The 7,720-nt window shown below is 38.2% G+C and overlaps 1 protein-coding gene and 1 long non-coding RNA gene across 2 annotated transcripts in view; both read right to left on the bottom strand.

The window, feature by feature from the left end:
• The window catches only part of LOC309665623, a 36,530-nt gene extending 30,340 nt beyond the window's left edge, over nucleotides 1–6,190 (bottom strand). The window contains exon 1 of the long non-coding RNA XR_014266586.1: nucleotides 305–6,190. This is a non-coding gene — a long non-coding RNA (uncharacterized lncRNA). The remainder of the gene's footprint in view (nucleotides 1–304) is intronic.
• The window catches only part of LOC309665544 (uncharacterized protein), a 329,472-nt gene that overhangs the window by 127,925 nt on the left and 193,827 nt on the right, over nucleotides 1–7,720 (bottom strand). The window lies entirely within an intron of this gene.

Genomic DNA, 7,720 nt, shown 5'->3' with positions numbered 1-7,720 from the left:
CTTAGGGCTTCCCTGGTGGCGCAGTGGTTGAGAATCCGCCTGCCAATGCAGGGGACACGGGTTCGAGCCCTGGTCTGGGAAGATCCCACATGCCGCGGAGCAACTAGGCCCGTGAGCCACAACTACTGAGACTGCGCGTCTGGAGCCTGTGCTCCGCAACAAGAGAGGCCGCGACAGTGAGAGGCCCGCGCAGCGAGATGAAGAGTGGCCCCCGCTCGCTGCAACTAGAGAAAGCCCTTGCACAGAAACGAAGACCCAACACACCCAAAAATAAATAAATTAATAAAAAAAAAAATTAATACACCTTAGATAAACCACCTAAAACTTTTGCAGGTTTTAAATGTGTTTCTAGTCCGTGCAGACTCGTCCTTTTTGGGGAATTTTCAGTGAACAGAGAAGCCTTCAGTTCTGTCACAGCCAACAAATGAGAAAATCTGACATCAATGCTCAAGTCCATCCAAAAATGACCAAACATTTTTTTAAAGCAAGAAATATAATCAGAAAACTTATTTTAAAATATATCTTTACATTAAAATTGAGAAAGAGGATTTACCACACATGAAAACTTACAGCATAATCTTAAGAAATTAGTTTAATCTGTATTTGCAAATATAAAAAAAATAGTAGTTTTTTTAAGCAAGCATTATAGTGAGACTTGTAAAGTGGGATAAGAACTATCTGATTGAAATATATTCTTTCTCTGCTCAGTTCAAAGCCTGATTCAAGTCAAGAGGTCATATGGCACTTTGCCAAGTACATTATTGGGTTTTCTTTTGACTTGTTATTCCTCTGCTCATTCCTACCTTCAGGAGTTAACAAAATTTTAAGAGGAGGCAAGCAAGATCTACCTCTACTTGCATGGGCAAGGAGATTATGTGTTCCTTAAGGATTTGGTAATCACTGATTTGAGGTATTATGCTAATTCTTGCTGTAGATCAACCTGGGGAGTCATTCTACTATGCTACTATGTTCAATAAAATTAAGACTGTCTATGCATAGTTGTTGCATTTAAAAGCCCCCTTTCATTACCTTTAGATGTTGTTTGAGATGAGAATATATAAAGTAAGAACCAGTATGGGCTCTCTGTGCCTTATAGTTACACATAGGTTGTAAAATGTCTTTTGATAGGCCCATTATAGCCATGAAATAATTTAGGTACTCAACCACATACTAAATATTTGAAGTGGGAAGAGTAAGTACAGCAAAGTATTTCAAATATATTTTTACAAGGTTGAATCACACATTTTTAAAAATTCCTTTATTTTTCAATTTTTAAACAATGAACATGTATTGTTTTATGACCAACAATCACACATTTGTCTAAAATATATAAATATAGGTTATATTATTAATTTAATAAATTAAATAACCACTTAAGTGAAATTTTACACTTAAATCTAGAAGTCAATATGTATCTAAGGGCAAGAGGAGAGAGAATGTTCTGTTAACGCATTGTTTCTTGTTGCTTCATTGTGTATCAGGGAAGCTGTGCACCCTGTCCCATAGATCCTGCACATGATGGAAGGTGCCTGCATAGCTGGTAGTTAGGACCCCATGCTGGGACCTCAAAGAGCCTACTCCACCAGAGTCACAGCCTTAACCACCATACCCTGAAGGGCTTGTAGGCTCAGCCACTGACTGTGCTAGAGCCAGTTCTCACCCGTAAGTTCCTGTGCCAGCTCTGGGTCCCTGACTTCAATGCACACCCTTTCCTGCCTCTGGGATACTGCACTTAATTTTGCCAGGTCTTCCTAGGAGCAGGAGTTGAAATAAGGTCCCTGGGTCTTAATTAGAATTAACCCACACCCTAGTGGACAGAATCACAGTTTCTCAGAGAATAATTGCCTGAATCAAGTCAGCAAAAACTGAATAACACCTTAATCTCAGGACCCTGGCAGCCTCTAGACTCTACCTTGGAATATCTATAGTGTGTCTTTCAAGCACTCTTACTTTAATACCAAGGTGTAAGCCAGGTAACTTGAAGCCTACCTCCTAGACCTTAAAGAGACTGGCATTTTTTGTGCCATCAAAGTGAGCAGCCTATTTAGCCTCAGCTTTAGATATAATCCTATTACATTTACAGTTGACCCTTGAACAACATGGGTTTGAACTGTGTGCAAGCCCACTTTTACACAGGTTTTTTTCAATAGTAAATACTAAAGTACTACCTGATCCTGTGGTTGGTTGAATCTACGAATGTAGAACCATGAGGTACAGAGGAAGGCCGACTGTAAAGTTACACGTGGATTTTGGACTGGGGGGGTCATCACCCCTAACCCCAGCATCATTTAAGGGTCAACTGTACTTTCCAATCACTTTGCAAGTCGGTGGCTCGGACTAGAACCAGAACCAAAACTCAAGTGTCCTAAATAAATCTGTTTCCCACTGGAAAACATTGTGTCTGATTAACTCCCTCAGTTTTAATAAGTCCCCAAAAGATGAAAGTCCCCTCCCACTCCACACACCCGAAAAGGATAGAGATATAGTCCTCTTTGCTGGGAGACTCTCAAGGCTCTAGGAACCATTAATTGGAAAATACTTTGAAGGTAAGTGGAATAGACTATCAATCTGTAGATTCACATGATGACTCCTGCAAATTGTTGATTGTCTTTTAAAGTGTGTGATAGAGTAGAAAAAGTGAATAATCTATTTCATGTAATGAGAATTGCAGCATGACAATTTTCCCATAGGAAGAAATAATCAAAGAAGGAAAATATTTTCTAACCTGTATTAGATGACTTCTGAAATCAGATAAAATCCTTCTTAAGGCACCACTAAGTGCTTCCCATATGCACAAGAATTTGGAGTACTCTGTTTTTCATGAGTGGTTACTTGAGAGACAAACATTTCTAGAAAAGGAATCAAAGGGGGCAAGTGTTATAAGAATGATAGAGAAAGAATAAGGAAAAGTTCTAGAGGGCCCCACAGGGGATACCCGGAAAATAGCGTGAAAAGTGCTGCCCTAGATTTGCAGCAGGAAGAGGGAGGAAGATTGGAAGGAAAAGTAATTAGAAAGAGTAGGAAGTGGTTTTCTCTGCTTTTTTTCAGAAGGGGAAGAAGTTGCAAGAAAAGAGAGAAATGAAATCATGATACAGTTTACCTGTTAAAAATAAGAACTTATTCGAGGAATATTACTCAGCCATACAAAGGAACAAAACTGAGTTATTTGTAATGAGGTGGATGGACCTAGAGTCTGTCATACACAGTAAGTCAGAAAGAGAAGAACAAATACCACATGCTAATGCACATATATGGAATCTAGAAAAGCGGTACTGATGAACCTAGTGGCCGGGCAGGAATAAAGATGCATACGTAGAAAACAGACTTGAGGACACAGCGGGAGAAGGGTAAGCTGAGACGAAGTGAGAGAGTAGCACTGACATATATACACTACCAAATGTAAAATGGATGGCTAGTGGGAAGCTGCTGCATAGCACAGGGAGATCAGCTCTATGCTCTGTGATGACCTAGAAGGGTGGGATAGGGAGGGTGGGAGGGAGGCTCAAGAGGGAGGAGATATGGGGATATATGTATACATACAGCTGATTCACTTTGTTGTACAGCAGAAACTAACACAACATTGCAAAGCAATTATACTCCAATAAAGATATTAAAAAAAAAAAATAAGAACTCATTCAAGAAGAAGCAACTGCTACATGAATAAGAAAGGACTCAGCCAGAAGGTGACACTGAAGCAGCATCCTACTGAGAATAGAATAATAACAGCTAACATTTATTGAACACTTGCTATGTGCCAGGCACAGTTCTAAACATTTTATAGACGCCTTTCCTTTTTATTTAATCCTCATAATAACTCTATGAGGAACTGAAGCCAAAGAAAATCTGGGAGCAGAGTATGGGGTAGAGGACAGAAAATCTCTCCTGGCTCCTGAGGATTATGATTGATCTGGTGTCATACTCAGAATGGGACTCCATGAGCCTGGACATTGTGGAATTCTTGATCAGCTTCTGCAGGCTGCAAATCCAATGTCTTATGTTCAGAACAAAAACAAAAACAGAAAACTCCTTAATGAAGTATGTTAAGCAAAGAGCACTGGAATATCTAGTGTATTTTCCAGGAGCTGACCAAAGTCAAATATGATGCCAGGGACAGTTCTGACAAAGGCTTATATTGATATTCAATAAACACTGACAGCTTCAGCCTTGTGTTCAGAAAAAAGAAGCTGTTCTTTAGATAGATAGATAGATAGATAGATAGATAGATAGATAGATAGATAGGTAGATAGATAGGTGGATAGATAGATAGCCACATCTCTGAGAAAGGTGTCTAATGATAGTTTTCTTTGGGCTTTTTTGGCTTACTTTTTAATGGACGTATTGACCTCAAAAACTTGGGGGTGGGCCTGGGGAAGGTATAAAATATATAAAGAAATAACAATAGAAAATACAAACTAAAGAGATACTGATCATAGTTGTTTTCACCACATCTTGGTGATTTTTGAGTTTTCATTTAGATAACCAAGAAATACACAAAGCAAATGGCTTAAATCCAGTTTTTCTAGTTAAAAAAAAAAATGTCCAGCCACTTTATTAAAGGTGCCTTTTTTTTTTATTTCAGTTTTATGCTAAAATTTCTCCCTGCTCTCTCAGCAGTATTCTTGGCCCCTTTAAATTTTCACACTCTGTTCTGAAGCTGTTTTAAGATTGTTTTCAAAGACTTCTGGTAAAGTACTGGAGGGGGTGTGTGTGTGTGTATGCACGTGTGTGTGTGTGCTCACACACACACAAGGGCATTCATGTGTGTTTTTAACAGTAAAAATAAGAAACTACCTTTCCATTTGGGTTAGAACTGAGATGAAATGAGGAATGGCCGCCACCAAGCAGAAAATGTGCTCACTTTATGTGTGCCAGTTAATTACGACACTTCAGAGGCGCTTCCGAAAGGATAAGGCAAGCTGCATAAATTTAGCTGTAATCCAGGCAGGCAAAACTAATTTGCAGGGGATGGCCTTATCTAGCCACTGCAGCTTTCTCAGAAAATTAACCTTGGATATTTGGGCCCAATTCAGAAAGTGTTTGATTTTTTTTCCTTTCCCTGCTCAGCATAAGGGAATGTTTGAATTTAATACAATACCTGACTTTTAAGAGGCACGATAAATGCTGTAGGCAGTTCAGAGTTATTACTGACAAGCAAAAAAATATATTTTATATATACATATAGATGATTGTCCTTCATGCCCATTATCCTGCCTTCTTACATGTGCATCAGAGGGTTTATCAGTGTAGGTATAGGGGTTTCTCGGATTAAGAGAAGGATGCAACTCATTTTTAATGTACTTAGAAAAATTCATCAAAGTTCACTGCAGAACAAGTCATGCATACTGACTTGTTCATTCCAGTGGAAATGAAGAAATCCCCATAAAAATAGAAGTTTAATGAAATGTTGGAGCCAAGTCTTGCCCGTCATTGTAATTATCACTGATTTTGACCCTTCCCTGATCTCCCCCTATTAATTAATCTCACATAGCACAGTTAAAAGTTTACCTTATTATTTTTATCATGTAATCACCCATTCAATCTATATTGACTGAAGTCAGTATGCTTTCATATGTTTTCTCATTTAATCCTCACAATATCCCTGTTTATATTTCACTCATTTCACCAGTACAAGAGGCAAAGATTTCCTATGCCAGTGGTTCCAATGCATTTTAAAATTTCTCAAAGCTGTGACAATATATAAACATGGAAAGCGCTTTTGTGATTGCATGATAAAATTTAAAGGTTTTTTTTTCCCCTGAAAATTTTGATTTTGTTTAATAATATGTTTAGAATACAAATATAACTCATTCTAATTTCTCTAAATTTTAAACAGCAAATTGTATTTTTACTGACCAGCTTTAATAATAAATTCATAATAAGCCCCACATTACTATCAATAGTGGCTGAGCTGAACTTTAAAGAAAAAGTTTTTTTTTTTTTAATATCCCATTTACAGGGCTTCCCTGGTGGCAAAGTGGTTAAGAATCCACCTGCCAATGCAGGGGACAGGGGCTCGAGCCCTGGTCCAGGAAGATCCCACATACCACAGAGCAACTAAGCCCCTGCGCCACAACTACTGAGCCTGCGCTCTAGAGCCCGTGAGCCACAACTACTAAGCCCATGTGCCACAACTACTGAAGCCTGTGCACCTTGAGCCCATGCTCTGCAACAAGAAAGCCACCACAATGAGAAGCCCATGCACCGCAACGAAGAGTAGCCCCAGTGCGCAGCAACGAAGACCCAATGCAGTCAAAAAAAAAAAAAAATCCCATCTACAGTATAATTATTGTTTCACTCATTTTAAACCATAGGAGTTACTTATTCTAAAGTGCCATGAACTCAACTGGCAATAACTGTTCTTGAGGATGTCACAATTAAGCAGAGAGGAGCATATTCATAACAGTAAAAGAGCCATTTTAAAACATCGATTGCACACTGAATCATGAAATGTGAAGCAATGACTCCCATATGGATCTAAATTTTCCTCATACTTGTTCAATAGCCAGGTCTAAATGTTATGGCTATTTATAGTTATACTCTAGGGTGAAAGGGTGAGGGAATTAGACGTCATAAAGAATCATACATAATGCATAAAGACTTAAACTATATTTTATGAGAACTGAAAAATTTAAGAAACTCTGGCTGAAATACGGAAATGTCATGCCAAGCAGAACTTTCCCATACACAGTAATGTTACTAAAGATTCAACAGACAAGAACACAGTAAACCCTCAAACCATCTTGGTCTGATCTTCATTTCTCTTACATATATTTTAATGAAGAATTTAAATAAATATACTGAGGCTACGTTTGAAGGTCACTGGGAAAAAGACATCACTGTAGATGCCAATGCATTAAATATCTGCTGTCTGTGGAATCAAAATTATAAAACAACTAAACAGATGTTTGCTTATATACTCTTATCTACCAATAAACCATTTGTATGTAATTGGCTCTTTTAAAGAACTTTATATTTTAGAGCAGTTTTAGGTTTACAACAAAATTGAAAGGAGAGAGCAGAGATTTTCCAAACACTCCCTACCCCACACAAATACAACTTTCCCCCTTATCAACATTACCCACCAGAATGGTACATTATTTTTTGCAAAGATGAACCTACACTGACACATCATAATTACCCAAAGTCCAAAGTTTACCTTAGGGCTGTAAGTGGCTTTTAAAAGACATTTTCTATTTCAGCCAATCTCTTAAATTTGATTATAAAGAGGTCCAGTTCACTATAACAACGCAAAACAGAACAAGGCTGTGTAATCGATCCCACCTTGTAGCAATCACCCACAATGTTATAGGTCCTTTGAGGTCAGGAGAGTCTACATAATCACTCTGATTCCCCAAGGGTCTAACTAATACAGTATCTGTAACATAAAAGACAAAATAAATGCTAGCCCAACAAATGTGTGATTGAATAAATGTATGAATGCTGGATAAATGAATGAAAAAAGAGTTAAATTGTTTAATTTACAAAGAGAGTTCTACACTTGATCATCTCAGTGGTCTGAGAAGCTCTGGGGTGTCCTTGCTGGTGGCTCAAGGTAAAGGACCTAAAACCATACCCACTAGCTGCCCCTTTTATCTCCACCACCATCGCATTCCACCCACCTCACAGACATACTTCTCATCTAACTTCAGCAAGAGAAACTCTAATTTTAAAAGTTTATAAAATATGGTGATGCTTTGAAAGAACAGTTCAAGTATCAGTT

This window comes from Balaenoptera physalus (genome assembly GCF_965194825.1).
Source record: "Balaenoptera physalus genome assembly, chromosome: 8".
NCBI classification, from domain to species: Eukaryota; Metazoa; Chordata; class Mammalia; order Artiodactyla; family Balaenopteridae; genus Balaenoptera; species Balaenoptera physalus.
Note: the sequence above shows the minus strand (reverse complement) of the source record. Positions and strands in the feature narration are given on the sequence as shown.